At 34.6% G+C, this 10,659-nt stretch overlaps 1 pseudogene; it reads left to right on the top strand.

Annotated features, from left to right (window-relative positions):
* The window catches only part of LOC105811158, a 51,790-nt pseudogene extending 41,348 nt beyond the window's left edge, over window positions 1-10,442 (top strand).
* The last annotated feature ends 217 nt before the right edge of the window (window positions 10,443-10,659 follow it).

Here is a 10,659-nt window from a genome sequence, read left to right on the forward strand (position 1 = left end):
GCATGGTGGCTCATGCCTGTAGTCCCAGCTACTTGGGAGACTAAGGCAGGAGGATCGCTTGAGCCCAGGAGTTTGAGGTTGCTGTGAGCTAGGCTAACTCCACGGCACTCACTCTAGCCAGGGCAACAGAGTGAGACTCTGTCTCAAATAAAAAAAAAAAAAATATTTGAATGAACACTGAATGTATTAAACAACAATTACCAGAAAATAATTTAGAGTTTGAGTTTGAGAAATATAAAATAAGTCGAAGGATTATTTCAATTATTTTTCTCTGCCTTGTCTCTTGGACAAGAAGCTTAGAGTCTGACAGAAATAATATGTGAAATCCCCGGGAATCAAAAATAAAATTATAAATAATAAAAACGTTTAAAACTTACTTCAAAAATAAATATCTAATGATCTATAGCTAAATATGATAGTTTAAACAAATGAGCTCATAATCAGTGAAATCCTGCTGAATGATAATGAATATTTGAAAAAGTTATGAAGTCACAGGTAAAATCGTGGGCAAAGAAGTAACACCAAAGAATAGATGTAACAAAATTTTGAAAAACAGAAAGTTGATTGGTGAATCATAAATGAATTAGTAAAATGTACAAAGCTGAAAAATAACTCACAACCTGCAGGGGGAAAGCCAACACAAAACAAATTAATCTGCATCTCAGAATGTCCAAAAGGAAAAAGTGGGATGTACGCTGTCCCCACCACACACACACACCCACGAGCCCGATCACACCAACAGAATATTGGTGAGACCAAGAAAGAGGATTTATGTGATAGCTTGACAGCATGATTCTAACCGGATTATCCTACTATAAAGCCCCAGACAACAAATCCCACCCTCACAAAGGGCTCTCTGTTAGTTTGCTAGGCTGCCGTAACAAATTACCACAAATGGGGTGGTTTAAAACAACAGAAATGTATTCTCTTTCAATTCTGGAGGCAAAAGTCTGAAATCAAGGTGTCTACAGGGCGATTGCCTTGCCTCTTCCTGGCTCCCTGGTGATTGCTTGCAGGCCTTAGCTTCTTTGGCTTGTAGCTGCAACACTCCAGTCTCTGCCATCATCTTCACATAATTTTCTTCCCTCTGTGTGTCTTTGTGTCTGAATCTCCCTCTCTTCCCTCTCTTTTCTTTCATAAAGACACCAGTCATTGGATTTAGAGACCAATCTAATCCACTATAAACTTATCTTGACTTTACCAATTACATCAGCAAAGACCATATTTCCAAATAAAGTCACATTCTAGGGTTCTGCATGGACATGGATTTGGGAGAGACACTATGCAACTCAGTACAGATTCTCTACATTTTATTGTTTCAAGTGTGAATCATTTGTGCAACCTGTGTATTCTCTTCTTTTAGCAGAGGAGTGAGATCATGTAAGTGATAATTAGTGGCAGATCCATAAAAAGAAAGAGAAGAAAGGAATTTGGGGCATAAAAACAAAAACAATCAAACAAACAAAAACAGAGGCCCGCTGGAATAATTTTTGCTTCTAAAATTTTTGTAACTCAAATATGTATTTTACTTCAATCAATAATGTAGTTTATGTGCATTAAAAATATTTGTGACAAATTTGCATGGTATTGACTGAGATTTGTACCTATCAAAAATATGTACCACTTTCGTCTTCTGCATGAAAAAGACAATTTAATGGGCATGTTGATGATTTCTCTTTATATTCTTCAAATGTAAAATTTATTTTTAAAATCAGAATGAACTGTACTCAAAATACATTACCTTAGACACTTAAAAAATACCTTTGTTCAGTTGTAATATAAAGATATATTTTACATTTCTGCATATACTTTGGATTTAAGATATAACTATTTGAAAAGTCTTTTTCCCCCCTAAGATCCTGTTGCAAAATAGGTTTCTCCTATCACTTAATGTTTGTTTTCATAAAAATCTTGTTTTATTTTTTTCAGGAATGTATCAAATAAGCAAAACAGCAAATACATCTGCAGGTAGCTCTGTATAATTTATTTTTGTGGAGAATAAAAACAACTATGCAGATTTATCTCCCCTTCCTTTATCTTCTAGAAATCCTAAACTCAAATATGCAATTAAAATTTCTGACATCTGTTCATTCTGATTCTTTCCAATGTGATTTCTGCTATGTTTTATATTTCAAGGTACTTACTTGTTTTACTGGAATAAATGTATGATGGTATAATGGGAAAGAAAATAAGAGTTTTCATATGAATCTGGCTCCTGATACCTGTGTAATCTAACCAGCTACTTAAATCTAAGCCTCAGTGTTTTTTTTTTTTCATTTGAAAAGAGGGATAATAATGTCTACCTTACCAGACAATTATAAAAATTAATTGAGATAATGTCTTTACAGCACTAAGCACCATGCCATATTCATTCATTCATTCATTTATTCATTCTACTTCTCTAAACATTTATTAAACTTATGTATTAGCCATTATGTTATCATTTGCAGACACAATGTGGAATGAACAGACTTATTAATAAAATATGACCTGATGAACTTTAGGGTCATTAAATGACCAATAAATGGGACTACAATTACCAAAATTATAATGGCCTGTGGAGATAAATTCTACACTAAAAAACTCACATAGCCTGGATAACTATAAAATAATGAACCTGAATTTTATTTGCCTCAGATTAATCTATTTTTATTAATGTGTATATATATATACATATATACTCTGTAGGTTTTATCACCAGATAGTACTTGACCCACAGTATCTTCTCTACATGTACTCATCTTTGAAATTTTGACTCGAGCTACAAATTTATACTATATCAAGATGAGTAATAAAACAGTACAACAGATGAAAATCCTTCCCCCTATAGTTTTAGTGTGGTGTAACCAGTCTGAGACATTTCTCCCTCCCACTCATGCACTGCTTTAACCTAACTGTGAGTCAACAGAGACACGATTTTCATACCTATTCATCTTTGTATCCAACAGAGTGGTAAGTAAAATGTTTTATATTCCAAATAAGTATTTCCAGAACTAAAATTAATTCTGTGGATTTGGAGTTTACTCTCCTCTATTGTTCTAATTGAGCAAGTTGTTCGATTTTCTTAGTTGCAAAATGAAAAGGTTAGAGGAGATGATCAATTCCTTCTCTTCTTCCCTATCCTATCCACAACTGTACCTGTATCTACCTTTATCACTGTCCTCATTGTATGCAGTTGGGGTTTTTGTAATAGATGGCAAAACTATGATATATCATTTCATTTTCAGTGCTTTCTCGGTACATTCTGACACTCAGTAAACATTCATTGAATAAATAAATGACCTGTAGACGTTAAGGCTGCATCTTTATTGTGTTTATAGTGCACATTATAGTAATGTAATGTATTAATTATATCATGCTTTATTTTAATTATTGAATTGTACTTATTTTCTTCTCAAACATTTGGAAATGCATAATGAGTGATTAGGAAAATGTAATATTTTTATGAGGGTTGTTAGATAAATCATTGAGTGAAGATTTCCAGCACACCTGCACAAACTAATTTAAAAGCAGAAGATATAGAGCTGTTTGCCTAGCAGAAAAGTGCTATGGTGATAAAACAGAAAATATCTACATTATATTTTATTTCCAGATGGTACTATGTTACAAAAGTTGAGTCTAACCAAATTATTGTGGAAATGTGTGTTCTTTAAAAACAGATCTGCATAAATATACTTCAAAAATTTAAGAGACTGAGTTTGCACTATTCATGCAATATACATTGCACATCTAACAGCTAGGTTCAAATTAAATACCAGTGATTTTATTTTCCTTTGGCCATGAAGAAAATTAGGAGAGTTTCATTTGAAAAGAGTAATTTGTCCAGCACATCATAAGCTTCAATTTTCAAGTCAAAATGATTGAACCGTTTAACAAAAGGAAATGTCTCCGAAGACGCAAAAAGGTTTGTGGATTAGAACGATATCAACCATTTCAAAGAATTATTGAAAAAGACATTTATATGAAAATCCAATAAAATTAGGAAGGCAGAAGATTACTTTTTTAAAGAAAGGAAGTATAGCTTTTGTCTTATTTTTTCTTTGTTACAATACCGTTTTTACCACTATTGGGTGATGTATCAGGGTTATAACTGCTGACACAAATGAACCCTAAAATTTCAGTGACTTTAGCTAATAGATGTTAATTTCTTGATCATGTAACAGACAGTCTAATATGGAAGCTCTTAGCTGATGACGAGCTTTACCTTGACGGCTGATTGGAGACTCAGGCTCCTTCCATTCTGTACTTTTGCCATCTCCAGGGTTTCAGAGTCCACCGCATTTAGCTGGCACATGGAGGAATAGAGGGTAGATAATATATACAAATCGTTCCATATAGATGCAAGGCTCTTGAACATGTGGTCCCTGGCAGGGCAGCTATTTCTCAATTATATCACTGTGTTATAGAAAGAGGAACACAAATTTATGGTGGAAAATTAATCATCTCTGCTTCATGTATTCAAGGCCACTCTCACATAAGAAATTAAGTCATAGTCTTGCCCATCCCAAAGTATCTCTTTATCATTCTTGCATGAAACTCCATGAAAAATTAAGTTGTATGTTTTCTTGTATAATTTGGAGATGGGGAACCTGGTAAAAATGATAAACCAATATTCATAAAAGCATTTTATGAACGAATAGTCAACCGATAAAAATATTTGCATGAGTCACTTGAGATTGGAAACTTATGATTCTTCCCCCTTTTTTATAATACCTGAGTGTTCATCTTTACAAAGAGCTTTTGCCAATATCTGTAGCATAGGTAGTAGCATCGGTTGTTTTTTTCAGTTTTCAAATAAAATGTACTGACTTTCATTTCATTGATTCCTACCTTGTGACTTTAAAAAATAGAGGTAGGGAGATGACAGCCTTCAATAAAGCACATTTTTTTTAAACAAGAAGGGTTAAAGATGTCGATTAAGCTAAATTTACAATTTATGCCATTGTACTGGAATTTTCTGAGATTATGTTAAGGAAATAATTTATTGAAATCTTGAGTTAAAATGGTAATTTACAGAAAATTTTCTTTTAACATTGGGTTGTATCTCCTAAGATATTTTATTTCTCACATAAGAAAAATGTTTTGAAATATAATTTCAATTTCTCTTTGTTTTCTGATATGACAAGCCATCTGAAAGGAGATTCAAATTGGCAATAAAGTAAATACAATGGGAAAGAAGAAACAGAAAAAATTTAAATATTCTGTAAACTAAAGTATATTCTAATGGATAATCAATCATCAGTTTAAGAATCTCAAACTTTATTAATATTTAATTAAAATATTAAATTAAAAATATAACATGCACAAAGTATTTTCGAATATAAGAAATACTACATTATGCTGTTAGGTAGATAGCTAGGAACCTCCAGCCTCTCCTGGGGACAAGGCGGGCAACTGCCACACCTGGGGGAGGAGGGAACACCCCAGGAATCAGCCAATCAGAACTTAGCATGCCTCAGTTTTCCCAAGCTTTCCTTAGTTTTTTGTCCCAGTACAATCTTAAGAGCCCATTTTTTCAATCTCAAAATTTCAAATTCGGACAATAAAATATATGTTCACCTTTTCACTGAGATTCATTTGGAATAATTGTTAAATATTGACTAAACTTATTGCTTCATTCATTTATTAATTTAAAAGTACTCCTCGATCCAATATTGTGTGATACACACTGCGCTTTGCCTTAAGATAAGCAATGAACAAGACAAATGTGATCTGTGTTATGAGCTAGCTTATTCAATGGCTATAAACATGCACAAGCCTTATGAATCTTAATGTGTATGTGTACATATATATGTATATACATGTAATCATATAAATATATACACATATATTTTGAAGGAAATCAGTTTCTTTGTTATATTTTGAGATGGCTGGTGTGTCTCACAGATAGAAGTAACAAAGCTGTCTTTTGTCAGGGATGTGGGAATCGAGGAGGAATTTTCTTCTGTAGAGAATGCAGCCCAGTCTGTCCTCTCCCCTCTTCATCTAGAAAAGGTTGAGAGTCTGACACCCTTTAAGGCCTGAAAAGAAACATTTACCATCTATTCTCTCTGAGGGCTGCTACCTCTAAGGTTTCATTTACATAACACCACCTTTGGTGGCTACTCAAATCTCCTCTCTCTCTCCCAAAACCTATTTTTCTGCTTTCAAGCCCCCATTCTTTAAAAACTTCTATATGTCATTGAAGACTAAATCTTAATTTTCTGAGGGTTCCCGTGTATACAAATTAAAATAAATTTGTGTAGCTTTTCTGTTATTAATCTGCTTTACTGTGAGTTGATTTTTCAGTGAATCTTCTGAGAGCAAAGGGGAAGTTTTCCCTTCACCCCAACAATTTGCATATGATGTATTTTTATATATTATATGTCCTTGGTCCTGATCTCTTTTTACCTGCATCTCAGAGTCTAGAGTCTCTCTCACAATTCCCTCTTTTACATTTACTATTTTTTTGCATTATAAAACTTTTAAAAATTATCTCATTATTTTTAAAATTTTTATTTATGACAAAATACATATAATATAAAATTTACCATCTTAGCCATTTTTGAATGTATAGTTCAGTCATGTTAAGAATATTCACATTGTTGTGCAACCAATCTCTAGACATTTCTCATCTGGCAAAAGTAAAATTCTGCACCCATTAAACAACAAACGCCCATCTCCTCCCCCCCAACCTCCGCAACCCCAGTCCCTGGCAACCGCTATTTCACTTTCTGTTTCTATAAATTTGACTGTTCTAGACACTTTGTGTAAGTGGGATTGAAACCCCTCTTTGCAAATTAATAAAGGGGTGCAAGGTGAGAACTGTGATAAGGGCCTAAACTTTGCAAAGGCACAGGCATAGCTAAAAACAATGATACAAACTGGCCACTCTCCTCTAGTGTGCTTTCCTATTATTGTTGCTCAGGAGTCACACAGCTGATGTTCATACTCTTACCTTTCTCCATAGAGAACATCCCCCTTATGAAACACGAGGCTAGTTTTTGAAATATCTTCCAGGCCCTACATTCTGGTAGAATGACTGACCCACCCCAACCAGTGGTCTATACCAAGGAACTGACTCAACTGGTATTGCTACCCTCACCCAAGAATCAACTCAGCAAAGGCAACAATTTCTATACTCCTATGGTTCCTCCCCAAACCTAGGCAATTAGCAGACCCAATTGCCTAGCCTTTTGCCTGCCAAACCATCTTTAAAATCCCTTTCTCCTAAATTATCGGTGAGATGGATTTGAGAAATTCCTCCCATCTCCTTGCATGGTGCCTGCGATATTAAACTCTTTCTGTGCTGTAAACCCTGCTGTCTTGGTGTATTGGCTTCCTCTTGAGCAGTGGGCAATGAACCTGGTTGGGCTGTAATAGAATCATGTTGTATACGTTTTTCTGTGACTGGCTTATTTTACTTAGCATAATGTCCTCAAGGTTCTTTCATGTTGCAATATGTGTCAGCATTTCCTTCCTTTTAAAAGCTGAATAATATTATACACACACACACACACACACACACACACACACATACACCACATACTACATTTTATTTATTCATTCATTTATCAATGGACACTTTGGTTGCTTTCACCTCTTAGCTATTGTGAATAATGCTGCTACGAACATTGGAAGTGGAAATATCTCTTTGAGTTTCTTTCAACTCTTTTGAATATATACCCAGAGTGGCATTGCTGGCTCATATGATAATTCTACTTTTAATTGATTCAGGAACCTCCATATTGTTCTCTATAGTGGCTGCACCATTTTATATTTCCACCAGCAATGCTCAAGTGTTCTAATTTCTCCATATACTCACCAACATTTATTTTATGTATATATTTTTAAATGCATTGGCTTAATGATGTTTACAGAATGTACTTATAGTTTTAAAAACTGTAGAATCTGTAGTGCTGTTTTCTGTTTAATGCCTTGGTTGTTAATTTTTTTCTCTTTATTTTCTTGAACATACTCCTGTGTTATCGTAGAAATGCGTTGTTCAACTTTCAAATCCTTAGGGCATTTATAGATGTTCTGTTGTTAATGATTTTTAATTTATTTCTACGTGGTCAGAGAACATTCTCTGTTGACTTCAATTTTTGACATTTATTGATAATTATTTTATGGACTAACATGCTTTTTAAAAGTGAACGACCATATGCTTTTAAAAAGAATGCTTATTCTATAGTTGTAGAAAGTACTATTCTATAAATATAAAATAGATTAAGGTTGTTGATAAAATTATTCAGATCTTACAACCTTACTAATTCTTTTTTATTAGGTGTTCCATCAGTTATTAAGAAAAGGGTGTTAAATTTCCAACTTCAGTTGTACATTTGTCTGTTTTGCCATTTGTGTTTTATTAGTTTTTCCTTTTTATATTTTAAAGGTCTGCTATTAAATGCATACATATTTATAGTATTCTGTCTTTCTGATAGAATGACCTTTATATCATTGTTAATGACAATCTTTATATTTCAAAACATTCATTTTCTTGAGGTCTAGTATTGTTTGATATTAGTATAGCTGCTCTAGCTTTCCTGTACTTACTGTTTGAATGATGTATCATTCTTCCATTCTTAAAAATTTTATCCGATCTGTGCCTTTTATATGTAATTTGGCTTTTGTAGACAACATATAGTAAATGCTGTCTTGTTTTTTATATCTGAAAAATCTGCCATTTACTTGGATTATTTAATTCAATTACATTAATGCAATTATTAGTATAGTTAAATTTATGTCTCCTATTTTTCTGTGTCTCAATTTTTTCTCTATTTTTCTTTTCTGCATTCATTTGGTTAATTAAATATATTTTGTACTCAATTTGAATTTACCTATTGGCTTTTATTGATCTTATTTACAGCTAAATTTCCTTTTACCTTCTAAAAATTTGCTTACAATATTTCATTTTCTGTGAGGAAATAATGTTCAAAATATATAGTGCGATAATAATATATTTTCCTTTCTTCCTTAAATTACCTAAAGTGTATGTATTCTAAAACCACTTATCAAGTGATAAAATCGTTAATCAAATCATTCTATAAATTTCCAAATATTTTTATTTTTATAAGTAGTTTATGTCATCTTTTATTAAATTCACATTTTACTAACTAAATGAGGACCCTGTCTGAGCCAGGAACTAAACCAAAGTCTTCCATTAGTGAACTATTTGATGAGGAGATAATTTTCCTTAACAAAGAAAATAGTGTTCATTACACTGAAATACATCTCTGATTTCGTTGAAGAAATATCAGTTACATTCAAGGTTTTCTAACCATTATAATTTTTTTTGATACAAACAACCGTGGCTTGCTTATTAGAATGCAAAAGAGAGACTTTCACAAATACAAAATGCTATTTCTCAGTATGTATCAAGAGGAAGACAACAGTTGAAAATCATATTCCTGAGAAGAAGCAATAAAGTTACCAGATTGCAAACAAACACAACAGGTGATTTCAAAACAAGGTATATTTTTTTCTTTTTTACAAAAATCAAAATTTCAAGTATTATTCCAGATGACATGGCAAACCTAATGTGGGAAAGGAATCCCAGAAACAAAGGCCCAGTTTGCTCCCTCTCGTGCTCTGTAGGAGTCTCTGTGGGGAGACCCTTCTGAGGGCTTGGGGAGCACAGAGGAGTGGTGCCTGCTGTGCCTTGTCTGCTGTCCTCCTGCCTTACCCAGGACCCGTGGTCAGTCCTGCGCTAGGGATGGCGCTGACTCACGCTCATTAGCAAGGAGCCGCTAACTTGATACCCACATCTAGGGTTAGCAATTTGGGACACTGGAAGATTTTTTTTTTTTTTAAATAGACAGGAATGTATGCTTATTCTTTCAAATAGCATACTATACCCAGCCTTGCATGCACGCATTCTGTGAGACTTGCTGCTCTGGCTGGATGGAGTGCTCCTTCCTCTGCCCCACCTGCCGCTGTCTGGTGGAGTGGATCTGTAAAAACCATATTCTCGAAACCCTCGTGGAAGGATACCTCATCCAGCACCCAGACAAGAGTCACAGTGAAGATGTGCAAAGCATGGACTACAGGAATAAAATCACTCGAGACATGATGCATCCCAAAGTCAGAAGGAATTTTTCTGATGAAGAGGGAGTTCAGAGGACCTGCTGGAGCTGTCAGACATTGACAGTGAGTCCTTGGACATTAGCCAGCCATACATTGTGTGCTGACAGTGACCTGAGTACAGGAGGCAGGCAGTGCATCCCCTTCCCTGCCTGGCACCCGATGGCAAGCCAGGTGCTCTGCAGGCCCTCGGGGATGCACCATCCACCTCCGCCAGCCTCGCCATAGGCAAGGAGTATGTGTGCCCACTTCAGGGGAGCGATGCCATGTGCACCTGCCACTTCTAGCCCATGCCAAACTGGAGAGAGGAGCATGAACAGGACCCATGCATTGCCCCTCAGCAGTGTGTGGTTTGCCTGTAGCCCTTCTGCCATCTATAATATTATTTTAATGTCTTATATATTATTCACTAAAATTAATTCATTGAAATATCATATTTAAAATTGGATATAGCCTAATAATTTTGTTCAGATGTGAGATACCTTAGCATAGTGCATACACTCTTACTGGGCTACTTGATTTTGTGTGTGTGTGTGTGTTGTTTGGGTTTGTTTGTTTGTTTGTTTGTTTGTTTGTTTGAGACAGGGTCTTTCTCTG

This window comes from Propithecus coquereli, unplaced genomic scaffold, assembly GCF_000956105.1.
Source record: "Propithecus coquereli isolate 6110/MARCELLA unplaced genomic scaffold, Pcoq_1.0 Scaffold23, whole genome shotgun sequence".
Classification (NCBI taxonomy): Eukaryota; Metazoa; Chordata; class Mammalia; order Primates; family Indriidae; genus Propithecus; species Propithecus coquereli.